This window comes from Sturnus vulgaris, chromosome 4 (assembly GCF_052056855.1).
Source record: "Sturnus vulgaris isolate bStuVul1 chromosome 4, bStuVul1.hap1, whole genome shotgun sequence".
In the NCBI taxonomy this organism is placed as follows: domain Eukaryota; kingdom Metazoa; phylum Chordata; class Aves; order Passeriformes; family Sturnidae; genus Sturnus; species Sturnus vulgaris.
Genome location: NC_142246.1, coordinates 67,446,729 through 67,474,352, shown reverse-complemented (window position 1 = coordinate 67,474,352; position 27,624 = coordinate 67,446,729). Strand labels below are relative to the sequence as shown.

The following is a 27,624-nucleotide window of genomic DNA, read 5'->3' as shown; positions in this document are numbered from 1 at the left end:
ACATTAAAAAGAATTAATCAAAGCTTTTTGATATATCCATTAACTGACTTTTCATTTCCCTCCTTTCATCACATTTAATTCCTTAACATCTGGGATACTTCAGGAGCAGCCAGTCGTACTGGATTTATAAACAGGCAGACCAATCAAATTGCCACAGGTGGAATAACTATATTGGGGGAAACAAAAAATAGTTTAAGACACTGGCACTTGCCAGCCCAGGAATGCAGCATGTCATCATCTCAGCTGAGATTGTGTCTGTCAATCTGTGGAGTTCAATTCCTACTTAAACACGTGATAAGTCCTTTCTAAATGTCTCAGTCATCTGCAGAACCTCTTTACATCTGATTTGCCAGCTGTCTAAATCTTTGTCTGTGCTTGTAGATTGCTGTCTGTCCAAATAAGCCCTGGCAACTCATTCTGGCAAGCTCCTCCTCTGTGAGAGCTCAGACACCCTTAAATGAGAGTAAAATCTACATTTCTCACAGGACTCATTCCCCTCTGAGCTTCTCCTGAGCACATGCAGGTTCTCCCAGGTATTTCTCCTGTGGAAGGTGATATACCACCATATTGTCCAAAGCTGTGTGGGGATAAGGCTTGGCTGAATTTAAACTGGAAGAACTCAAGGGTTGGTGTTTGGTTCTCATCCTCACACATTTGTCTTGGATTCTGTGGATATAAACTCTGCCTGAGATAACAGGTCTTATCCTAATTGTTTGTCACTGAGTTCTGGCAGAAACGTCTTCATCAAAGAAAAGTCAAAATCTTTTTACAATCAATACTGAAATGTTTTTCAATTGCAGTTTCTAAGGGTGAAAAAAAAATCATTATAGTATTTACAATTATGAAGTCCTTCTGCAGAGAAACAATCAGTTCTGACCTCCTGACAGCAAGCACTGTGCCAGTGCTTGCTATGACATATCCTAAACTACTATTCAGTTTTGATTTAGAGATCAAGTCAAGCATTGCAGTGTATCAAACACATGTCAATGACGGCTGCTGAACTGATGACTCAGCAGACTCACTATTTTCAGGTCTATTGTGAGGTGAACCTGGAAATACCACACTTCTAGTAGTGATTATATACTTCATATATTTCTTCTACACAAAAAATAAGCATACTTTCCTAAGGCAGTCAAAAACGGATTATATTTATTTTGAAAACATCCAGCTCACCTATATATTTGCATTCAAGCAAATTAGTTTAGTAGCAGAAATAGCTGCTGAAATAAATGAATTCAATGTGGAAAATTTGCAGTGATCATTTAAAATTATGGATGTCAACACCAGGAAACAGAATCTAACAGCAATGCTTACCCAGTCATGATAAGAATACTTGTACCTGCAGTCTAAAAGCCTAGAACACAAATATTCTCAATGAATGCCTTGGCAGTTTGCTACTAATCAATAAATTTCTGCAATACTTGAATTTTAAACCCAGAAAATCACAGAGCACGAGCAGCTTTGAACAGAAAGAAGCCAATGCACAGAGAATACAGGAGCACTCACCCATCTTCTCAGAAATGATGCTTCCCCTGCATTCCTGTGCATCACTGTTTAGACAATCTATTCTGGATACACAAATTAACAGCGCTTTCATTTTGCCCCGATGAATTTCCCTGCTTTAATACCACATTCTAGATCACCTGCATAGCACACTGTGATTTTGTGCTCCCCAGGAAGAGCAGCTGAGAGGTTGCTGCCAGTTCATAATGGCCAGGAATTTTGGCAATGGGACCAAACACCGCAAGACCCATGAAAGTGACCCAATGTTATTGGCTGGTGATAACTTTCTTTTCAGAGATTGATTCTTTTTCATTGTACTCCTGGCTGAGAGCAGGTGTACAGAATAATAGCCCATGGCAACAAAGAAGATGAAAGTCAATTACAGCTGGAGATGAGAAAGAAAATTCATTTTTAGTCCGTGTTAGCTGTTGCCCCAGCGAACACAACGACATGCTTTTATCACATAAGAGCAAAAAAAGTCAAGGTCTAATCTTTGCTCTTTAACCCCCTTTCTGCTTTATGCAATATAGAAAGTATAACTTTTTTTTTTTTTTAATATATCTATATGTCTTTGGTGCATGTCAAGTTGTCTGCCTGAAAAGCAACTCTAAAGCATTATTTTGTACCACAGAGTACAGTTTTGGCAGAGTGGATTTTCAGGAGGCCTGGATACAGATTTGAATTCTATTTAAACATATTGACCTTCTTGGTCACAGATTTTTATGAACTTTATCCATGTGAGGAAAGGAACAAAACCCCAGAGATACTGGAAATTTAAAGGTTTCCTAGAATCTCCCTTCCTTTCCCCAAGCTTTCAAAATTAAAAACAAAACAAATAAAAAAAAAAGAAAAAGAGAGAAGGAAAATCTCCCTGCCCACAGGATAATTTCCCCCTTTTTTTATCCTGTCAATAGACAGTAAAAGTAATTTTTTAAAAAGCTGAAATAGCATTTTATTTTCACTCCCAAATGGAATAATGAAATGTCTGCTTCCTTATGGAAGTTATCACAGCAAAATGTTTTAAATTCCCTCTTATATCAGTGTTTTCATGTGGTAATACACCAATGTGATATATAGTGCATGTTAACTTAATAGCAGAATAAATCACATTATTTGTATTACAGACTGAATTATTAATCTCCTACCCATATGCTTTCCTATTCCATCAGGCAGTTCAATAAGCAAATGCAGCAAAGGTTCATGGTTTTTCCCCAAGAAAAACTAATTTGCATTAATTACTAGTTTTATTTTTTTTTTTTGCACATTGCTTTCCCACATACTTAGGTAGTAAGCATTCTTGTCCAAACTTTACTATTTCCCCCAGAAAGTATTAATGTTAAACCTAAATTTGGCATAAAATATATTGTGAGATTTTCTGAGTAAGGACGTCTTTTCCTGTATTTTATTAAGAATTTCAGAAGAAATCAGCACAGAGAAGTTAGGTTTTTAATTGAAAATAGCACTGTAAAATCATGAAAATTATTATAAATGTTCATGTTTCTCTGAATTTCCTTTTAACCTAGTAACCACAATGTGTTCCTGAGGACAGATGTGATGAACCAAACTGCACTCAGCAATGCTAGAAATCAACTACACAACACCACTATGGGTGGACATGAGCCACTGAAACCAGCTACAGCATACAAATAACACACAGAGGGCAATAAGCGACCTATTTTGTGAAAATCATGCTTTTATTTGGTTTTACTTCCTTAAACAACGAGCTGTGTCAATAAGAGCCAGCTTTTGTGTGCTTGTTTGCAGATCCAGGCACGGAGATGCTCACATGGACACACTCCCAGTTGTATGACACCTTTTTTTATTTTGACAGTCAGAGAATCACAGAGTGGTTTGATTTGGAAGGGACCTTACAGAATATCTCGCTCCAACCCCCCCCTGCCTGGGCAGGGACACTTTTCACTAGACCAGGCTGCTCAGAGCTCCATCCAGCCTGGTCTTGAGTGCTTCCAGACATGGACCATGCACAGCTTCTCTGCACAGCCTCTTCCAGTGCCTCACCAACTCATGGTAAAACATTTCCCCACAATATCCAATCTAAAGATGCTCACTTTCAGTTTGAAGCCATGACCCCTTTTCCTATCACTTGTAAAAAGTCTGTCTCCAGCTCTCTTGCAGGTCCCCTTTAGTCCATTAACCATATTTTCTTTTTTCTTACTCTAGTCTCTTTTAGACACTTTTGACTGTGAAACCAGGCTGAATAATGACATACATCTACCTAAACACACAGAGAGCACTATGCTTCACTTTGACTCTCAATCTGCACCTGAATCTTATCATTATATTGAGCAATATCACAGAATAGATGAAACTAGGTGATTTCAATAGGAGATGAGAAATCGAAAAAAAAAAAATTATGAAACTCATGTTAAAAAGCCTCCCAAGCCAGATTATCTTCATTTATTAAATGTGCAACATACTATTTTATTTAAAATTGACACAAGGTTATAATGCCATGGTTTAGAAACAGCAATCTTCAATTTAGTACATCCCCATATACAGGCAGGCAAACCCCTGAGACTGGCAGGGTCCTCTACAAGGAAGTTCATGTACTAAAATTATCCTAAATATTAATTGACTGCTTCAAAGACAACATCAAAGTGTTACTGAGGAAGATCTGCAGACAACATAAGGCTTGACAGACTGGTAAGTACTGAAGAGGAAGGTAGAGACAGAGACCAGGCAGTCTTTGGCAACAATAATTCAGTTTAACCAAACCAAAAAAAGTCAGCAATACTCACATACTAGGTAGGCAAATGTTTAGGAAAATATTGAGAAAGAATTTGGGAGCAATAAGCAGAAAACAGTGACTGTAGAGCCAACAATATTTTACTTGGACCACAAATATTTTTTACATATAGAGAAGTTATGTTACTTCTTTAGACATCACTCATGAGGGCTTCTGTTCTCCCAGTGCTTACCAGAACTCCTTCCCACCTGAGTCTGAACACACAAACCCCTCTGAGAAGTTACTTCTCTCTAGTTACATCCTCCACAGCTGCTTGCATCATGACAAATTTAAGATGTAAGAAATAAAAAAAGCCAGTTACTTTGACCTATCACAAATATTTTCCTAATGACAAGACTGCTCCTCCTTTGCCAAGAAAAAATCGCCCTTTGTTCTCAGAATATTTAGGAGAAATGACACCGAAATAATGTCAACCTAGGATTGGGGTCAAGAGTGAGGAAAAAACCACTCCCTGACTAGAACAACTTTTAATTTCTAAATTATGAAGGGCAAGTGTGGTGTTAAATGGCTCTCTGTGGCTCATTCTGCCCCATGCAGTAACATTCCCTCACTTTTGATGGGGAGACGATATGACATATATGTGCAGGAAAGATCTTCATCTTTCATCCTTGGTACCTTGTTGGTTATGATTCAGGGAACTCATCACTAGGGAATAAAGTGAAATTGAACTTAAGCAACTCATTACCTAGTGAGACACTATTATAAATATAGAAGACAAAAAGTGAGAGATAAAAGTGTAAGGCCCAAAACTACTCACTCAATGTAACTTTTAAAAGGGCTTACACTTGTTCATGTACTCTAAGTTAGATGCCTGGGAGAAATACTGACAAGATGTTCTCAAGAGGTCAAAGCAGCAAAAAAGACTTGACTAGAAACATTAGAGAATCAGAGAACTTTGGCAAAAGGTTTAGACCAGCATTCAGTCGACATGAAACACTTCCCAAAGCATTAACTTAACCCATTCAACTTCACAATCTCTAAGCCCATTCTATTTTAAGTGACTCTAAAACGCCAAGAAAAGGGAATTAGAAGAGAAAGAGAAAAAGAAAGAAAAGTTATAGAAAAGCAGACATTCAGGTGCCAGCTCCTGGTTTCCAGCAGTGTTCAGCTGATAGAAATTCCAAGAGGAGGTAGGGTGCCTGCCCCATGTTCTGCTTCAAACACCCCTTGACCTTCCTGGGCCCATGTCCCAGGTGGGATTTTGGGTCATTTGGCCACTCAGGAGCTGTGTTGGGGCTCCAGAGGTGGGTGTGGAGCATCCTCTGCTGTGCCAGGGATGTGAGCCACTGCCAGCCTGGGATACAGGCTCTGGGAATGGGGTGCACAGGACAGGGCACTGCCTCACATGGGCAAGACACAACCTGTCCTTTCCTTCACACACATGCACCCCAAAATGTCTCGAGGCATCCATCTGTCCAGTCTCTCACAAAAAGACAGCTTAAACACCCTGTATAAGGTCTGCAGGTACAGATCATATTTATATCTGTATGTGTGCATATGGAAATACCCCATTATTGATCCAGAAGATTTGTGGGAGATAATCCAAATGAAAAAAAGAATTAGTGCGTGGAAGCAGAGACTGAGCCAAAAAAAGGAACATTCAAGGAAATTTAGCGAGGGTGACCCACTTCTCTGAGGAAAAACTCAAAACCAGACCACACTACAATAACATCTGATGACAAGAAACCTTCTGCTGACTGGATGGACACTCACACTGAGAAGCCTTTTAAAATGAAGAAATTCTCTGTAGAGTATGTATGCTCCTACACTGAGGAATTCTTCGGAAAAAAAAATGATAACAGCATCAAAAGATGAAATTCAAAATTACAGACATATCACAGAAAGAGAACAACATGTCTCTGCAGAGCCATCCCCTGAGAAATATCCTTATTTGATTGTTTTCCATGTCCTGACTTCAGAGAACACTAAAAATCTACCCTTTCCTTGAGAAAGTCAAAGTCCTCATTACAAAACACAGATGACATTTTTCTACACTACATCCCCAAACCTGGCAGGTGCATCCCACAGGGAGGTGCTAGGATGGGCAGGCTGTTTGCTCCTACAGATTCCCAATAACAAACGCATCCCCTTGGCTCCAGAAATCCACTCCCTGTGCAAGATGTTTCTGAAATGCATTCCTTCATGGAAGGCAATACAGCCACGCTGAAACCTTCCCTCCACTGCTGCCCAGGGGAATGTGGTACCTACTTCAGGGTGCCTACTTTATTCTAGAAAGTTTGTGTACTGCCTCACAGCAGTGCTGCCAAAGGGTTGCTAAAGGAAATCTTCAAACTGCAAAGCTAATTCTCGATGTAAATTAATGGTCTAGACTGAGATGGTAGATGTTCCCCCATGTTTGGTATATGCCATGCTATATTTTCAACCCACTTGCTCAGCTGGAGTTTTGATCTGAGAGCTGCATCTGCCTTCCCTTGTTCATATCTGATAACTCTTATGAGAACAAGTTAATAATTCACAGTAAAACTCGGGTCATCCTTTCCTTTGAATAAGTACAAGTATTTTTTGACAGCTCTGAGAAACACTTATCTTTCCTAATAATTTTAAAGATCTAATATATTTTTAATAGCGTTCCTTTAAAGGAAGTCAGTCCAAGACACTTTTCCCCTGGTGTTTTCTGCTGCATGTGGGATAGTATTTTCAAAGATATAAAATGGAGTTTCAAGGGAAAGGTTTTTTTATGGCTCCTTTGATAACTGCATATTTCATGATAAGAGGAATAGTGTTCTAAAGTACAGAGAACATGGAATACCTTACCTTCCTCCAACACATTTGGCAATCTGGATGCTGCAGTCACTGTCAGGATTTCTGCATTTCTGAGCAAGTAGGTTTATGGGGAAATCAGGAAAGAGGGACAGATCCCTTCTCTGTACTCTCTCTAGTTCTGCAACATGAGAGTAGCCAACACTGTGGCTCATTGCACACAATATTTTTGAATAGTTTTGCATTTTACCTCAGTAGTGGCATGCATAAAATGTGAACATGGTTACTGAATGGAAATGCATCTTTTTGCATGGGAAGACCCAACATGCTTTTGTAAATATGTTTTTTGAACTATTTTGTACAGTCTTAACATGTACAGAGCTGTATTAGTTCTCTCTCCTGAAGTTTCATATTAAATTCATATGTCAATTACACAGGATGTACCCTGCTAAGCCTGGGAATTATATGAAAAAACTCTTGACATTTGATAAACTTGGCCTTGTGCAACAATCACCGAGGGTCTAGGCACTTTTCCTACCAGGCATAGCACAATATAACACTGCAGGACTGTTGGATATAGATGGAAAAAGGTCTTTGGTAAGAGTATTACCTTTCTACAGGTTGATATTTTTGTTCATTTCCTATAGCAGTTACTCAAAACTTTGTTCATAATATGAAGTGAATTTGCTCCAATGAACAAAATAGTTAAAATGTACTTATTGTAGATTCATAACTTTGTGGGAAATAGATACATCTAAAGTGGAAAGCTAGAAATGCGAAGTAAATTAAGTTTTTAGGAATACATTTAAAAATTTCCACATCCCATCCAATTTTTAAAACTTGCTATTGTCAAACTGCAGTCTGAAAGGACTCCTTGCCTATTAGGCAGTCCTCAAATCATATTGATATTATCATTACAACCTGTTGGAAACAAACAAATAGTAGTGTCTGTGTTTTCCTTTTATCAATCCCCTCCTAAAAAATTAGTTACTGTATTCTTCTAGTGAATAATTAGACACATTTTGAATCTCCAAGGAGCTCTACATTAAGTTTTCCTATTACTTAAAATGAAAGCTACAGTCTAAGCACCTAAACAATTTTAGCATCAGACTCCTCCTTGGACATAAATTCAAAAATATTCTGCAGTAATCCGCTTGCAAGTTCACATTAGTTTCTTGCTGTTAATAAGTAAAAATCACAGTGAAGCTCCATAAAAATCAGATTAATACAAGTTTAATAAGCCCCATTGAAAGTCATTTCTCAGATATTCATGGTCCAGTTATCTTGGAAAGGATGTAGGAAAGAAAACAAAAACCATCTCTAGCCTCATGTTCATGCAGCAGCAGAAACAAAGGCAAAGCAGTAATTTCCTCTACCATGCTGTAGAGAGGAGCCCACGTTTTGCTCAGTTGTCAGAAACCAGCAATGCTGTGCAGCTAAAAGTCAGCATGGGCAGAGCAGGCAAATGGGAATGACAGGATTAAGCAGTGCTGTTGTTCCATACCAGCAGTTTTATCCCTCAGTGATTATTTAGTTAGTGAATGGAAAATGGGAATGTGGAAGTTATGACCAAGTGTTAAAGGGTTCTAGCAGCCCCAGCCAGTGACTGTTGATGGAAATGGGGTGTCAATATCATGGTTAGATGATGGAAAAGCTTGATTTTACTTAGGAACCTGTAAATATTGAGAAGCATTGAGATTCGAAACCATTTACTAGTGTGGTACAATCTAAACCTTTGAGAAAACAGATACCTAAACAGGAAACAGCTCCACTGAACTATTCAGAGTGAGGTTTGCAGTTCTCTTCTTTATGTTTCTAGTTCTTTTGATCTCTTTGAGTATTTGTTGAGGAATTATCCTGCAGAAGCTGAGCATCTCAGATTTATATGCAGGACTTAAAATATTTTGCCAATATTTTAATATCTTAATATTTGTGCCTGCTTCATGGATAAAAAACTATGTGATATTACACTAAATATAATTAGGAACCATAATTATGCTCTCCTAATACGCGGTATAAGCTGGTTTTCTTCTTCAAAGCCTACACACTTTCTTAGTTTTCCTTTTGTTGGCAAATAGTTGCTATTTGCATCTTCTGGCTTTATTTTGGATTAAAATTTCTCTAGGGAGCTGACTTCATTGTCTGTGTTTGTTTTTACTCTAACACAACCAAAATAAAAAGTTATGTAAATGTGAAGCGTGAAGGTTTGTGCTTGCATTTTCTTCCTTCTGAAAGAAATTCTCAATTTTGTAAATACCCAGGTCTGGAAGTGGCAGAGTCAGGAGTATGTTGATTTCCAGGTGCAAACAGCCTCTATTGCACAAAGCTGCCTATAGGTCCTCACTGTGCCAAAAGCAGTGCCTGCTTCCCATGCAGATTTGTAATTACTGTTCTCAGTAATTTATATTCTTCTTTATATTATTTTATTATTTTCATATTGTTTGCTCCAGTTATCCTACCTCTTTCCATGACTAGGGCACAGAAAATTTTTGTCTCTAGTTTTACTCATAATGTTCTCATTCCACTATGGCCTTATTCAGTTTTCATAAGGCCTGACTGTTGTTCCCCCATTAGAAAAATTAATATTGTTAAAGAAATCAGTGCATGACTCACCATGAACAAAGACAGTCTGCTGAATGCATAGGGTACCAGGTGTTCTTAGGTCAGCTTCAGGTCTTTTCTCACTCCTTTGACTTTAGAGAATGTGATTTTCGTGGCACAAATTGACTTTATATTAATGATCTGAAAAAAAAACCAAAAAACAAACCAAAACCAAAACAACAAAAAACCCAGAGAAAAGAAATAATATTTCCAATGTTTTACAGGAAGCATTCAAAGGTAGGGATGAGGTCTTCCAAGTCCCAGGCAATGACTTAATTTCCTGTCCCTTCCTCATCACTAGAGGGTGGCTTAGAAAAGAGCACAGCTAAGAAAATGCTGAAGCCTTGAAATGAGAACAATTGGATTCAGAGCTAAGAAACACAACCTCACATCCCATCTCATGCAAAAATCCACACCAAAACCATTCTTCTTTTCGAAGGAGATAGCATGATGACTGAATATAAAACCTTTGGTGTTTTTCTTACCTGAAATATTTACAAGCTCTAACTGCTGAATACCTGAAGGCTGCAAGTGATGCCCACTCAGTCTGCAGGCAGCTGCCATACATGACACATTGGCAGTGATTTTTTTTTGCAGCTTTGTCACATTCCAATGAATGTATTATAATTACTGCCATCAGTACCACAACTGCACTGAAAATGAAGCCAAATGTAATTTTGATCAGAGCTCTGAAGGTGGGAAGAATTTAATGAATTTAACCTTTTCTCTCGTAAGATAATATTTAATCACTGGGGTCAATATGTGAAAACTATTTTGAAAAACTATGTTTAAAATAGTCTAAATACTTGGGTTTGAGCAAGAAATTGAGATTGATGCTAGAGAAACATGCTTTCAAAAATAAGGATCTTTCTTTACTTTTTCATACATCTTTAAAAGCAAATAATATTGTGAATGTCTGAAAAATAATGAACAACAATTCAGACTTTCTAGCAGGTGTTTATTTGATTTTCCAACAAGTTAATTATTCAGTTTTAATAACACACAAGTGCTCAGAATTTAGATTTTCAGAAAGAGAAAGTGGTTTAAAGCACGTGATTTAGGATCTCACAAGCTCGGTCAGGAAACCTTTGTATCACAAAGTGAAACATAAATAGGCTCTGCTAATAATTACAAACTTGACAATAGTTTATTAGAGCACGTGGCATATTCAGTAGTGTCATTTCATTTTATCTGTCATTTTGCTAAAATACAACGTGGTAAAAAGAAAACATTTTTTATCATGTTATAATTAAGCAAACACCTGGAAGTCGTGGCAGCCAATAACTTAAGGTTCTTACATTTCTATTCGTTTTAGGTGAAAAAATTTTAAGAAACACTTCCTTTGTTTGAAAGAGAGATGATTTTTTGACTTGTGATAAGTGTCTGGGAAGAATGTGGAAGCATGTGATATGTGCATGCATTTTAAAATTTTTTAAAAATTATAATTCATTACTATAATCATGCTGGAATCATATCCATTACCACTGTTTCTCTGTGTTTCCCCTGACTGAAGTTTAACGAACAATCACTATCACTGTCTTCCTAAAATACAGTGTACAAAAATCTGTATATGAAATTGCAAACCTGAGTCAATAATTACAGACTGTGTGTGTGTGGTCGTTTCTGACACCTTTTTTCTGTTCCTGTACAGCAAGAAAAGCCTGGAGGCAGTATTTTATTTTTCATAAATTATTTTGATTTCATAAATCATTCTTGCAATTTTTCGTATCCTGTATGTCACAACCATTCTTCTATAAAAACAAAAGAAAGTGGATTCCAAATACATCTAAGCCTTGAACTTTTTTTGTATTTTTCTTGATTTCCAAACATAAATTTATTTCACAGTACATTACTTTCTATTACACACTTTTGTACTTTATCATGAATACCCCTTCATTATTTGAATCAGCAAAACTAAATGTAGTGTGGGCTGTTTGGCTCCATACATCAGCAATCTCACCATGGATCAGATAGCTGAAGAAAAATCAAATAAATGACTGCAACACACCATTGTTTTAATTTAAAAATTAAATTTGAGGGTTTTTTTTTCTTCAACTCTAATGTATTTATGTCTATAAATGGACTAATGTATTGCCATCTTTAACATGCAATACCCAAATCTACAGCTTATTAAGTAACATGTTTCTTATACAAATCAGCTACCTCATACATGCTGAACACATCACATTCCTTATTTAAGAGAAGAAGCTGCTGCCAGGAAATATTTATCATTAGCTCTTTTTGAGTGTGATACACCCATTAATGTAAAAGCAGGACATTTCAAAGAGGCAAAACTTCAAAATGCAGCTGAGCATCCTACATGGACATCATGCTCTGATAAGTGTGGGGCCTTTCAGATGTTGTGCAGCATTGTTGTATATTACATTACACCAGTTCTTGGAGAGATTTACATTTCCTTTACTGGTTTTTTTTCCCCCCCCTCTTTTTACTGAATATATCATCTCTCAACACAATTTGAAATAATGAAAATTTGATTTATAGTGTATGAAAAATATATGCACGCTCAGAGTCGGCTTCTAAATAATTCCTTCACTTGGTCCAACTAATGTCAGCTCATAAATGTAACTTCTCACTGTGTGAGCAGAAGATGTGAGAATAGTTGTGAGAAGATAGAAGATGTGAGATCTGGCTACCTGGGCAGCTCATTTTAAAGGCTTGAGAAAATTTGCTCTGCCCTCAAGAAAGAAGAGCCCACCGAGTACATACAGGGTACCTTTCTGCTTTCCCAATGGATTCTGCTCTTTGCTGGCCTCTGTTCCAGCTCACCAACCTGTGCAATACTTCTGCATTTATTTATGCATCTGCAGATGGCATCCTGAATGTCATTGCCTAGCACTTAGAAAAGCTGAGGCAAACAGTTGTTTCCTTCTCCAACATAATCAAGTCAATAAAGTCATTAGGGAGACAACCCAAGGACACCCAAGGGAGTGGATTATGTGGTTCCTGGGGTAAGCCTCTTCAAGTCAGTACTTTATAATCCAAATTTCTGGGTCGTTGATCACTCTTCATAATTTTTAAAGCAACTTTTTTGGCAGTCTTGAGTAAGCTTTGGTAGGAATTGATTGAAACCTTATGGTTTTCGTCTCCAAAAATCCTACTGACTACAAACCAGTGTAGTCCCAATTTTGTCATCTAATAATTTCATCCACAACCAGTTTCAAACGTGTTTCTTGTGTCAATAAGCCAAGTTTGCACATGCCTCAGAAATGTTTGCTGGCCACCACTACAAAGAGTTGCATTCACAGGCACATTCCCTGGGCAGACTGTTCCAGGGCTTGACCACCTTTTCTGCAGAGAAATTTTCCTAATATCTAATCTAAACCTTCCCTTATTATGAACATTTTGGAGAGCTCAATAAATACATACATACGCCTTTGGATTTTCTATATTTAGCTACAAAGCTAAACTCTGAGAACTATAAAAATACTTCTTTTTTAGAAGACCCTCTCCATGTTTCTTAGCTGCTGCTGTTGAGAGTAATAATAGAAGTGGTTATGGCAGAGGGCACTTGCCTGACTCCAGAGTTATAACTCAAAGTTGCTCAAAGAGCATGCTGCATTTAATAACAAGGGTTTGCATTAGGAATTTATCAAACACAAATACCTGAGGTGTTTTTTTTTAATTATAAAATATTTCTCATCGTTCCATTTAAGTCTGGCCAAGAAAAGAGACAGTAAAATTCTTTACATCTATAGCTCTCAAAGAAGACACCAGATACCTTAGGAAACAAACATGAAAAACTTAAAACTGACTGATGTAGTGGCACTGAAGGAACAAACCAAAAAGGACAGTAGTGTTGTAGAACAGAGCAGGCTGCTCACATCCTAGGAAAAAGCACCCATTATGTGATGCACTTACAGGAACAGCTCAAAGGTGACTTTGTGAGTGTACTCACTCTAAAAACACAGCTAGATAGTGTATGTTAATCAGCAAGACCATGAGTTTTTCCAGCTTAGCAGCTCATAAGGTTTTAATCTGTTACCTAAGAGACCACCAGCAGACAAGTACATCTGCATGATGCAAATTGAAGCACCTGTATCTTAAATTTACCAAAGAAAACAGAGTGACTCTTTTTAGTCAATTTTCATTGTGTATGTCATTCAGTCCATATCTTGAACACCTCAGAGACATTGACACAGAGAGCAGGATTTTTGATCACCTGTCTCGAAATTTTAGAATTGTGCCATTCAGAGTTAGCATCGGCAGTGCACATTCCTATATTATTAACCAGCTCTAATGTTAATATGCCAGTAATGTCTGTAGTGAAAGAGGGAACTCTGAACTTGCCCTGGCAGCAAGTAGAGTTTGGCAGATGCACAACAGTTCATTCTCACAGACTGTAAGGTTTTATCAGTTTAGAAAGTTACAGTGAAATCAAACTCGATCAACTGTAATTTTATTTTAGGCGCTGCATGGGCTTGGCAAGTCAGAGAAAGTCTCAGGATGCTGAACATTTTCTTCATTCACAAAATGCAATTCTTTGAGCAGCTTCCTCTTGCAGTGAAAAAATAAAACTAAGGATGGGACAATTCCCAGTACTAAGGGGAGTTTTTAGGAGAATATAGATTCTTCTTTGAAAAGTAATTCCTTCAAAATCTAGATTTTGTAATGCTTGAAAGAAGAGTCTATATCTGAGCTGTCATTTCTTTCATAAGTTTTGTCTGTCACTGAAAAAATGATTGCTGAATTTCAGAGAAAGAGCCAACTCTGTTTTGCAAAAATCAATTCAAGACAAAGTTCAATATATAAGATTTTCAGATTTGACCCTCAGAAAACTGCTTTGAAATATTTCCCTATGTGCCCTTTGAGCCAAATGATGTTGATCCAAGTACACAAAGAATAGTTAAGTAATTAGTGAATGCAATTACTCCATCAATGGGTCACACTGAATGCATGATAGGAGAAGAGATAAAGCAGAAAATCAGTCTGTGCATCTAAGGTCCTTGCATTACCACTGTACCTTAGATGTTGTATAGTGCAACATGAAAAGGAAAGAATACCCACTAATGATACTTAATTGGCTGTTCAGTGTCTTCTCTCTTTTTCTGGCTAAACTGTCAATGGATTATTGACTGGTTGAATCACAGAAATTGCTTCCTCTTCATTTCTTACTGTTAAACTTCTATACTTTGATGTATTTTGTCTTTGAAACTGTTTTATTGCATTTTGGCAGTGGGTTTTTTTTTTTGTTTCTTTTGATTTTGTATTTTTGTTGTTGTTTTTTTTTTTTTTAAAGTCCAAACACCCTATAGCCAAACCAATGCTTTCTAGTGAAACTACATGACAAAAGGAAGTATAAATGCTGTGCAATTTTATGCAAACAGCAAATTAAACAAACTTACCAATGATTCCAACTGTGTATCTTAAGACAAGTATATTTAACATATGATTGTGAATAACAAGCTCCTGAAGATTCCAACCAGTTTCTGCAATCATAATTATTCTTAAGGGACTATGCAGCATTATTCTATCTGGGAAAAGAAGAATATGATAGTAAACTAATAGAAAAAAACCAAACAAAAACAGCAACCTTTTTTTTCCCTGTTGCTATCAAACAGTAAAAAGTAGTAAAATACACTATACAATATATTTTTGACACAGAGGTACTAGTAGCAGTACTAGTAGTAGGTCTTTCACAGCAACTTGTAAGCTTTGGAAATTCTTCTGTGTACGATTCAGACAAAACCAAGCCCACCCAAACCGTTCTGGAATTCTACAAAATCCAAGCAGCTGCACCAAACTGGCTATTGGGAAGAAAGTTAACTTCATTCCAATCACAACCAAGGCAGCATTGCACCTGAAGGCTCTGACCTATTGTGCCTGTGTGGCCTGAATATTTATGTCTATAAAGTAGGTGTAGTCTGAGACATAATACAAAAGGGGTTTTTTTCGCTTTTTTTTTGCTTCCTGCAGGCTCTCTATAAACTCAAAAATAAAAACTGTATTTATACATCAACATAATGTTAAAAAGGTTGTTAAAAACTTACAAGTCAACTCTCAGTTGCTAACTATAGGTTTTATGCTGGACTCCAAAGTACAATGAGTATTTCTTTCCCACACAGTTCAGAAGAAGAGAAGAAAAAATATTAAACTACCAAACTTCCCGGAGCTCCTGAGTATTTGTCTCCAATATTGAGAACATTAGATTAAAACAAAGTTAGTAGAAACATTATACTTTTACACAATATAGTGTGACATACATAGAGAATATTAAAATAGTTTCTGTCTTTGAACTAGCTAAGGCTGGTACACTTTATTTTTAATTAGATATACTATAGCATTCTGCTTTTGGTAGTGTTAAATCTTTGACATAACTTATGCCTGACTTTAAACTGAATACAAACATGTTCTCTGCTAGGTACTAAAATAGCCAAGATTTTTCACAATGCTTTTCCAAGGAAATACACAAGGTCCTTTATGGAAGGACAGAGAAGAGCAAATAATGTCAAACTTCAAACTCCCAAAGCATCAATGTGCCCCCTGAGAGGGCAGTGGCTGCTTGAAGGGCCCCTCCATGCCTGCCCCATGGGATGGGAGCTCCTGAGGTTTGGTTCTCAACCAGCCTGAGGCAGCAAACATGCAGCCAGGGGTGGGATAGGAACAGTCTGACTGACCCACAGACCTGGTCAGAGCCCTAGCAATGCTCACACTTCACATTTCTTTTGTTTCATTTAGTTCACAGTTTGTAAGACAGATGATGTTACCACTCTTTTCTTATTTTTTTGTTTTGTTTTCAGAAATATCTTTTGTCCAAGCTGTGCCTTACCACTTTGAAAGGTAGGTGTCAATTACAGCAGAATGCCATGTTTAATTTTCCTAGGTGATCCCTAAAATTATCTAGAAACATTTAAATTAAATAGCCTGGAAACCATAGAAATTATTATCCTACTTTACTCAGCCAGCTTAAAACCTACCTGCAGTAGTAGTACCCAGAATTCCCATCATGCCATGTCTGTAGTAAAAAGGAAGGAAAAGGATGAGAACAGATTAATGTGATAGCTGAACTTGCTCTTTCTATTTCTTCTCATCCTTCCTTTGAATATATTGCTTTGTCCTGACTGATTCTTTTGGAGATTTTAGCATTTCTGCACCTTCTTTAAAACAAGAGTGAATTCAGCCAAAAAATAAAACAGACAGAAAAGAAAAGGTTGAATTGCAAGGCACATAGATTTAATTTAGATTTTAATTTAGATAAGATACTGATTATTTTCTCAGACATGGTGCTTCAGGATCCTCAATCTGGAGCAAAATGCCAGAACACTTACAGAGATGTTAAACAAACAAATGCCACAACTTTCCAGAGAGGTCTTACAAACCCCTCAGTGCTGTTTTTCTCTCTTTTTGTGGCAATGTTCTTAAAAACAACCCTGCAGATGAGTAAATGTGCTATGAATGTACAGGAGGATGGCTGCTTTGTCACACATAAGAGATGCCCCTGTAAGCCAGTGCTTACTTGAATCTGGGCTTCACCTAACAGCATGTCAAACATGAAGATAAACCGAAAAATATATGACATTTCATATGAAATTTCAAATGAGTGTTTCATGTTAGGACTTGGGGAGAGAGAAGGAAATATATGTATTTTAAGATCTATATTATATATTTTGAAATGCTACATGCACGTATTGAAATACTACTATAGCAGACGAGGTAGGTCTGACACATTGCCTCCCTTTTTCATAAACCAGCAACCTCGTATTTTCCTCTGTTTTGGTGTCTGAGAAATTCTACTTTGAGGCAATAAATCTTTGTTCTATTTCCTAGGCTAAAGATTTAATGGCATATATGTTCAGAAAAGGTGACTGGAAGAACAAAAATGAAAGATCAGCAATCCTATTCCCCGTTCGCTTTTCACCACTCTCAGCTGAAGAAAGTTATTATCACCCTGGTAATATGTGAGATTAGTGTTAGGAAACATTTTAGGGTTGTAACCTCAATTCAGCTAGACTGAAGTTTTTTAAAGAAAGAAGTATATTTTCCAAGAATTTGTGGGAAGCAAGTTCTTTCTATAAAATGAAAGAAAATCCTCACATTTCCATTAAGGTAGAGGTAATATACATCATATTTCTGTCAGGCTTTAACTTCCTTTTGTAAGTAAATGTCTCCTGTCTGTGGGTTTATATAAAGCAATGTTTGTTCATAAAGGGTTGATGTTTACCTTATCCTACTTATGAAGTGAAGCAGAAAAAAAAAAAAACCTGCCCTGAAGAAGTCTCGTAAGCTCCTAGTGATATCTAGCCTGGGGTTCTGCAATCTGTTCTGCTATTTAATATGTCTGTAAAAATCACTTTGTTTCACCTAAAGCAAGACAAATTCCAGCCTCCACTGCAACTGATGGCTGCCAGGGGGTGCATACAAAACATCAGGTGTGAGAGGGAGTGCTAAATCAACGAGCCTATGGAATTCATGCCAACATCCAACATTCAACATCCAATATCCAGCATCCAATATCCAACAGCAGCTGGAAAATGCTGTGCCCACCCCCAGGCCACGTGACCATTGCAGGTGTCACATTGCCTAATCTCTGAATTCACTTCTTCAGCATCTCCCATGTCCTGCAAGCAAAGGATAGACTGGAGACCATTTCTAGGAAGAGTTGCATCTATGCCTTGGATACATGTTTTTTAAAAATCAGTTCCATCCAATGAAATTTGATTAATGTGTATTCATAAAAGCTACACACTATTGATTTGAAGAATTTTTCAAATACCAGATAAAATTCTCAGGTTGTAATTGCAGTGGGATAAAATTTTCTAAGCCTCTCTGACATTCAAAGCTGACTAACTACAATTTTTTTTTTAACTTTACTATATACGAAGCAACAGCCAGACACTTTTGATTAAATTTGTATCAGAATTTTTCTGAATAGTGAAAGAGCTTGGAAAGAGAGTTTTCCTCCAGAGAAATATCTACGTGACCTCTCAACCTTTAAAATGGTATAATTACCATTTATGTAAAAATACAATTAAGAGGAGAGATCCAGATTAATTTTAGAGGCTTAGTACTCACAAGACTTTCTTTCCTTATTCTGTTGTTAGCTTGGGATCTTTAAATATGGCTATTGTTACATTAAGTGCTTCAAAGTAAAATTTTTCATTGTCACATGGATTTAACTCCAGCAGGAAGATCTTCCACTGATAGCACTCAAAACCTCATCATGGGGAATAAAGGAATGTACCATAAACGTGGGTGCAAGAATTTGCTGTTTCCCTAATTCATGTTTTAGCAGCCTAATCAAACTACAACAAGTTATAATTATTAGTCCAGTGTTAATACTATCAGCACCTCACATCCTGATTCATAAAACCTCATTAATGACAGTGTAAATTGTTATATCAGAAAACCTGCAATAAACTGCCAGTTATGGCTGGTGTCTCACTCACTTTCCAGAAGCCCTCCTGGCCCCAAGGTTGATGTCATCAGCCTTCCTCCAGGGTGGTGTGAGTTTTCCCACGAGAAGATTGTTGGGTTTCCCTTACACAATGCCCACATGAGGTCTGCAGCCTGCATCTGCATCTTTCCATCCCCTGGGCACCCACCAGACTACTTGGGCTACTGCCCAAGGGGATCCCACTGGGATCAGGGCACAGAGCCCCTCACCCCCAGACACACTCTGCTGGAGAGGACACAGCCATGTGGCTTTTTGACAGCAACAGCAACAAATTTTATTCACTGGGTGACACTGAGATAAAAAAAATCTCCTTTATTGGTGCACATTTTTGCTTGTTTGCATTGGTTTCATTGATACTCTGTCTTGCACACTGTATGTGCCAGATACACATCTGTTACCAGATGTGTTATTACCCAAATCAGACAATCCATCTACATCTTCATGGACCACTGAACATTTTAAACCAAATGACCACAGCTCTGCAGAGATCTTCCAGTAAGTGGGCAATGATAGCTTTCCTTCATGTCCCAAAGCAAGAGGGGCTGGGAAGGGATGCCCAGAGGGACAGCCAGTGTGACAGGCTGACTGTGTGGGTGGGATGAGGTACAGCAGAGCTTTTTATTCTGCTGCCAGGCTTACTTCTCTCCATTTCCACCATACTGCTAGTGTATACATTTACCCTGGGATGAATAAATTATCTGGCTCACAGTATATTACAATTGAAAGGGGACTATCTAATTGCTGGAAAGCAGATGGCCTTACCCTTTTGAGTATTTCTGACAAGAACAAAAAAAAATTACTGGCCTACAGATATATTCCCATAGGTTGTGATCCTGTCAGATTCCATCAGCCAGGGAAATTTGGATATGATGACTGGCCTGTAATAGAATTTTTCAAGGAAAAACTTCAAACAACACACACTTCTTTTTTTTTTTTTTGTACCAGTAGAATCACATCTGCATACCACAAAAGGAAAGAAAAATTCACACCCTTCTGGTCTTTCTTGCTTATTTACTTCTTGCAGTATAGCCACAATTGTGCTGATTATCTCTATTACTTCGACTTCCCATCTTTCCTTTTTTTTTCTGAAAATAATTAATTTAATCATTTTTATGGATAAATGATTTAATGGTGATATAAGAAATCAACAGAGACTCTTAATGAGAAACTGGGCTAAAGATACACTGTGAATATATGCAAATTATTTTAGTAGGTCTTTCAGAGTTATATTGATATATTATTGCCTTGGAAAATAAGCATCTCCAAATAGTTTTAGAATACTAGACTTTTGTAGTTAGGTTAAAACTGGACAACAACATTGTACAGCATACTAAATGGTCAAATATTACAGAGGGGAATTATGGCAAACCAGATAATTGAATTTGTAACAAGGAACATAAATGGCTTAGTGTTATAGCAAAAAAAAATATTTTGAAACAGAAAAAAGCTGACATAATCTTTTTACAAGAAATTCACTTAAGAAAACAAGATGCTATCAGCATAGGAACACCTTGGATAAGAGGGAGTCAGCAAAACAGCTTTGCACAAAACAAGACTACTTTCAAAATACTTGGTCATTTCTATCTGACATCAAGGAGATTTTCTGACTGTTAAATAAATACAGAAAGAACAGTCCAATTTTAGTTAACATGTATGGACGTAATTCAAATAAAGGCTCTTCCACAGCACAGGTTTTTATTTAACAGCATGACAAATGTTCCCGTGGAATACACAGTTTAGGGCTGACCTTCCTGCTCCACTGATATACAAGCACACACATAACATGGAAGAGTCCAAAACAATGGGAAAATTATATGTATTTTGATGCATTTGTGGCAGAGTTATGATCTCTTGGAGAGGAAAGGACAGTGAAATGCAGCTGACATATTTTTGTTGTCGTTAGCATTTAATCTCAGAAAATTATTGATTCCTATGTGTAAGAGCTCCATGCCCCACTCAGCATGAAGTCTGTGACTCAGAGCTTGGCTGCCTCCTTCCCTTGCTCTCCCCTACCACCATCCAGTCCCTCACCAGGGTGGAAGTATGCATCCCTTCCCTCCAAGGTGTAGAGAAGATGGGAGCTCCCTTGCCCAGAGTGCTTGTCCCCTCCTCTCTTGCACAGATTCTTCAGGGACACCATCAGTTTGTTATCTCAGTGCAGCATTAGTGGTCTACAGTGCTCTGCTGGGAGATAGGCAATTATTAGAGGCATGGAAGACAGGGAGACAGAAATCCTTACCAGTCCTCTTTAAGTGAAGGAGTTGTTAATGCTCCTGACTCCTTGAAATTAATCTGACAGGAAGAACTGTAAAAAGCCCAGACACATCTATCCTTGTGCAGCCTCAGAAAGCACAGGAGAACGCTGCAGCCTTCACTGTCAAACAAGGTTTATTGAAACAGGACCACTTGTGTGAAGCAACACTCCTTCAAACTGATAATCCTGCTGAGCTGAAATATTCCCCTCCTGGGAAAAGGCAGTCTACATTAATAGTGGCAGCAAAATGAAGCCCAAAATCATTCCAGAAGGTACTTTACCTCTGGCATAATCTCTGTGACATTTCAGCCCTGATTAAGAAGTCTCTAGAGAAGTGTTCAGATTTTCCCCTGGTTTCTGGGCCAAGGATGCAGCTTTCCCTGCTGACACCTCCCCCTGGTCACTGTGAGCTCCTTTGCCTGCACCTTTTGCCCTGTCCTGGGTTAATTTGGTGCCCATGCACAGCAGAAAGCTGCCCCAGCACAGCAATGACAAAAAAGTGACACATTTTGTCCTGATTTAATACTCTGGAAAGGAGTCATAGGTGCAGATTCCAAGGATGTAGCAGAAAACAGCAAGACAAAGGGAGGAAATAATAGGTGAATAATTTTTTATAGTAGGTGAGCATAATACCATGAAAATTCAGGGAAGTAAAGCTCAATAAATACACATAATTTTCTATCACTTTATAAAATGTTGCTGGTCATCATATGAATACAATTAATGCTTTTATTGGCTCGTCCTTGCTCCATTTTATAGATCTTTTTTGTATATAAAACATGTTAATACATACAGAGAGTAAAAAGAACTATACTTTTTTAGAATAAGCACTCCTTTTCTTATTCTCCAAAGTCAACCCATATAAAAATGTTTCTCAAATCTTGCTAAGTAATTCCCTAGTCCTGCTGCAAGGTGAATTTTTTTGCTAGGTAACGGTAGATTGTAGAACTTTATATTGATAATATGTCAGAAGTGAAGACATTAACAGGTCACAGTACCCTTCAAATTAATTTTATAAATATTTTTAATAACAGTGAGCACTGCTTAGCTAATAAAACACCGAATTATTTCAGGATGTCACTGATATTGCATTAGTTGACCAAGTAGCATGCTCCAGTAGTAAAAGATGTTGATAAGGAACATTTTTACTATTATCTTTTTCATGTCTGTCCCACATAGTCACTGCTCTTTAAAGGGTTAAGGATCTGCCAGAGCTTTTTAAAGCACAATATCTTGAATTCCAGCAAGTGTTACACCCACATTTTGAGCATCCTTAGGGGACTCAGCAGCTCAGGCAGCACAAAATCTACCTTCTTATCTTTCATGAACGTATTTTCTTGAGCCTCTTTTCCCTCACCTGGCACACGAGGAGTGGTGCCCCTCTAATTATGTGATCTACATTCCTCTCTAAGTCATGAGACCTTGCCAGGCACATGGAAAACACAAATGCCAAGATAGCAGTCATGTCTTTGAGTGATGGAATTGAGAGGAGGAATCAAGATTTAAATTACAGATACACTCAAGACACATGTCATGGGGTTTAGCTTAATTTTAAAGACTCCAGATACTTAAAATTAAGATGGCAATGACATGGACTCGGTTATTTCTGCCCTTTGAGACGAGTATTTGACATCCACCCAAGTTCCCACTGTGGAGCCATTTACATACAAATATGCAATCAGTGCAAACTCCAGAGAAGAAGACTCAGGGCATAGATTTATCTCCTCTGTAAATTCTGTGCAGGGAAGAAATATCACAGCCTTGCCCACAAGGGGACATCACTGCACTCAAACACATCCAGCAATGTGAGCACAAACACACACGTTCTCAGTCTGGGAAACACTTGCCAAATTTCATGTTTGTGTTTTTTAGTCATTGTGGAATCTGACAGGGACTCCTAATAACCTGTTAATACCGAGCACAAATAAATCATTTGAGAGGAAAATTATAGTCTGGAAATTCCAGCTAGGCTTCAGACAAATAACTAACATTCCAGAAAATCAAGTTTTACTTTGAGTAATGATCGATTGTGCTTGCTGAAATTACATTTACAAAACATTATAGCATTTCAATCATTGACACTCATATAACAGCCACTGCAGATTCTAAAGTTTATTTATGAATTCTAAGAATTGCAAGATGGTAAATAACATAAAAATTTATTTATAGCTACTCATTTAAATAAAAGCAATGTATCCACTTCAGTGGAATCTCTAAACTCTTTTATTCATTTCTTATGAGTAATCAGGTTAACAAAATTTGTTTTGTGACAGTCTTGACAGAAAGAATGCACATCATGTGAATATCCATCTAAAAAAAGTTACTAGCTATAAAACTAATCAGTCTTTAATGTCCTTTGTGGACTTAAGAAGCATCCTTCTGGAAAAGGTGTTACCCTTTTGCAGATACCATGGCATTTTCACAAAGTGTAAAGGCAACAAAAGATTCCTGAGAAGTTAATAAATGAAACATACCCTTAAACTTTAATTGGTTTTTAATTACAATGTGGTACCTTTTTTGATTTCTTTTTAATTCTTCTTATGCAAGAGTTGTTAGGAGTGATGTAGGAGTGAAGAACACCTTCCCACTTACCCAAAGAATACATTGGTTTTTCCTTAGGACATGTCGAGTGGGAAGCTAAATCTGCAGCAGGTGAGCAATTGGCAGAATGGTTTTTATTTAAGCTCTTTCTGAATTAGGCTCTGAAGAGGCCATTTTTCTGGTGTGAATCACAATTGTGCTTTGGTATCCTCCTGAATCAACATAACTTTCCACATTTCTGTTCTGCTTTGCCAACATAAGAGTCATCCTTAAATGGTACAATAAATCTACATCCAATAGTCTTGTAATTACAGAAATAGAAAGGTTTTTCCAACACTGAAAAAGAATTATCTTCACAGATTTCTAGGTACAGACAAACTCTATTCAGTAGTAAAATTCAGTACCCTCTAGCCCAAGAGGAACAGAAAAATAAACTGAAGGATAAAATGTGTGATTATGATTACTGGGGCAGGTCTAAACATGAGACTGTAAGCCTCTGCAGTTAACTGGACTTGTCCAGGATACCAAGATATCCAAGGCTTCAAAACAGCAAATTGAGTCAATCAATCAAGATTCCTAGAGAAACCCATTGTAATAAAGGATGCTCAGTAGGAGAGATTTCAGCAGCAGATGTTCAAGCACCAGAATGTGAAGATATTGTTACCTCAAAGGTTTTAGTGAACAACATTATGGAACAATATAATAATCAAAATTTGAGTTTAGAAGCACATGAGAAAATCTCATTTCCCAGTCTTTAAAAATGAGACCATAATAAAACATACTTCTGCCAAAAACGCCTAAGTAACAAGGAAGATATCTGCACTACAAGTTTCAGAAATGAGCCATGAAAACTAAATGTTCAGTGAAATATTCTTTGGTTCAGGCTGTATCCTGCTTTCTGAGGACAGAGCATGACTCTGAAATCCTGGGACAGCTGATCATTTTGAATAAAAGGATTTAATGCACAAGCTCTCCTCCACACCTTTCAAAAGGAGACTGCTGACCTTGTTTCACCACAATTTCCTTTCCTCACCAATGCCAGCCATGGCATTTAATAAGCCTGGTAATAACACAAGAGTTTAGAATGATATAATACCTTAAGCACACATCAGTACCAGAGGCCCCACACATTTATCTTAATAAATGAATCAAGCATCCAAAGAAAATTATTTTAATTCATTTGTTTAAATATAACCTTTGGTCAAGATGCTGAGAGTTGTCTAAAATAGGAAATGAGTTACCTAAACCCATGTTGTAGAGTACCCCAAATCAGAAACGTTTGGTTTTACCTATGCTTAAATTCCTTCAGGACACAGAGTGCCCTTCACTCCAGACAATCTTATCATCTTTTTGTGCTTAATTTCTGTTATTTTCTTTAGAAAAATTAGGCTAAAGATCAGTTTTGAATATTACAAAATAAGAGATGTATAAACAACAAATATTGTACAATTGGACACAGTTTGTTGATTATTTTGATTGCTTTATACTCCAGGTCCCTGTGTAAACTAAATAAAGAAGCCCAAAACTTTAAAATAATTTTATTAACTTAACATAAAGATGGGTCTACAGATAAAATTATTTAAAAGATGGAAAAGCAGTAAACTTCTGATAATTCAGTTAATTAAGTAAAGAAGAATTTGAATAAGTGAAAAAGGTGCATAAGAAAATTCTTTACAACAAAGTCAGAGTAACAAATCAGAATATACAACAGTTTTATAAACTTCTTACATATCAAGTAAGAAGACATCATATTCACTCACCTATACAGACCTTACACAAGCTGGACTGAATCCCTTCCAGCCCAGTCTTGCTAAAAGGATGTCCTACAGGAATTGCTGGAAGATCACTTTTAGGATTTTGAATTAAAGTCTAATCCGGGTTTTCCTTTTTTTTTTTTTTTTTTTCTTTCTATAATGAGGTGATGCAAACAAGCACTTAAGAAAATTTAGTTTTGAAAAGCACTTAACTCCCACAGAAATTAGTGATAATAAGCACCTGACTCTCTGCTTTGGCATTCTCTGGATTCCAGTTGTAATAATGCCTTCAAAGATCTGGTCCTAAGTGAATAAATGTAATGTTCTCTCTTTTTAACTATATACCATTCTACTGTCTTCAAATCTACTCTGGAGCAAGCTCTGTCTCTTTTCTGTGAGCAGCTCAAACCTTCTGGATTCTGAATACAGTTTGTGTTGCTATTTGGTACAAATAAAACAGAATATTACTAAATATGTGTTCTGGAGCCTGGGGTACTTGCTTATAGATTACTTTGCAACCAGCTTGATATTTTTGATGGAAATTAGTTTGCATGAACATTTATCCTTTTGAGCTTTAAACATAACAGTGGGACTCATGAGAACAGAAACAAAAACTTTGCAAATGTTAAAGGAATAAAGCATCTGGCAGAGACTTTTAACGTGCTTAGGAATAACATATCCCACTGGACATGACCATTTTGTTGCTGGGAAAAAAAAATTGTTAATTCTTCTTTTAAGACATTTCATGAGATTGTAGGCACATGTACTGTTTTAATAGTGAAGAACTAAGACTTGTTCAAATATACAGTTAAGTGTGAAATCATAGAATCATTAAAGTTAGAAAAGACCTCCAAAATCATTCAGAAAAGACCTCCAAATGCAATCACATAATTCAAAAAGAGTTCAAGCCATGCCAACACAGATTATGTACTCTGTATCCATAACAGACCACTTCCTCCAAGTAGAGATTTTCCCCCTTCACCTGAAAGCAGAAGTTAAATTCCTTTTATCTACTACCTTCTCCTCCAACCCCTAACTTATGGTCTCTGTGATCCACACCAAGGGATGTGGAGAGAAGGTGGGAGGGATTCAATAGTGCCTCCTTTTCAGACTCCACAGAACATTCCATGAAGGGTCAAGATTTACACATGGGTGTGATTTGCCCTTCTCCTCTTGGACCAGATTTCTGGACAAGAGTATTTTCAGCTCAAAAGGACATTTGAGGTAAAAATTTCTTGCTTTTCCTGAAGTGCAAAGCACAAGATATGGGTTAACTGCAGTGGTTTAGAGAGAAGCCAGTGTGAGAAATGACTGATTTGTTAGCCATACTCTTTGTATTCTACTTTCCTAGGATAAAGGAAAACTGTCAATCCAACAATCTCAAAGACTTGAAGCTTTTTTTTTTTTAATTTTAAGATCATGGAAAACTACCATTATTATTAATATTGCAGTGGTAACACTGGACAAAGGTTTTAGTAACTGTGGCTTGGTTTTTCTCACAGTGCTGCAGACCATGAAAAGAAAGGATGAGAATCATGCAAATTAAATTTATGCTCTTCGGAAGTGCTCTAACTACTGCTCTTGGTGGCATCTGTACAGGAAGACTGTAAGGCAAGATTTAGTGACAATTCAGTGGAGAAATACATAGTGGAGAAAGAAGAAGTAGTTACAATATAGTTATAAGAAGGACATGATCCACTTTTATTTTCTTTTGTTAAGCTGTGATTTTAATTAATTCACATGAACAAGAAATATTAATTATTAATTACTAACAGGTCAGTTGTTATATCATAGTCTTTATAAATCTTCCATTGAAATTGTGTCCCAGATAATTCTTCAAACGTGATTTGAGAGTTAAGCAGCATTTATGGAAATCTATTTGGAGAATTTTTCTGTTAAGTCTCTTTAGAATTGCTAAATACCTTCTCTATGCCAAAAGACAACAAAACTTCACTTTATAACATTGGGCAGAATAGGTATTTGAGGGCTATAAAGGAGTAAAGGCTCAGTAATCAGCACACAGTCAGGGGATGGGGACTTCATTGCCTTTTAATTAGTGAGAGAACAGGTT

General features: G+C 37.1%; 1 long non-coding RNA gene across 13 annotated transcripts in view; it reads right to left on the bottom strand.

Moving 5' to 3' along the window:
* Positions 1 to 27,624, bottom strand: part of LOC148224068 (uncharacterized) — a 131,647-nt gene that overhangs the window by 78,193 nt on the left and 25,830 nt on the right. For 5 of the 13 annotated variants that reach the window (XR_015803411.1, XR_015803412.1, XR_015803413.1 and 2 more), the window contains 4 exons: positions 21,036 to 21,185; positions 16,528 to 16,565; positions 14,956 to 15,084; positions 9,605 to 9,733 (listed from right to left, as the gene is read on the bottom strand). This is a non-coding gene — a long non-coding RNA (uncharacterized LOC148224068). Of the gene's footprint in view, positions 1 to 9,604; positions 10,246 to 14,955; positions 15,085 to 16,527; positions 16,566 to 21,035; positions 21,186 to 27,624 lie in introns of all 13 variants that reach the window. The other 8 variants (XR_015803410.1, XR_015803414.1, XR_015803416.1 and 5 more) reach the window with 3 other exon arrangements.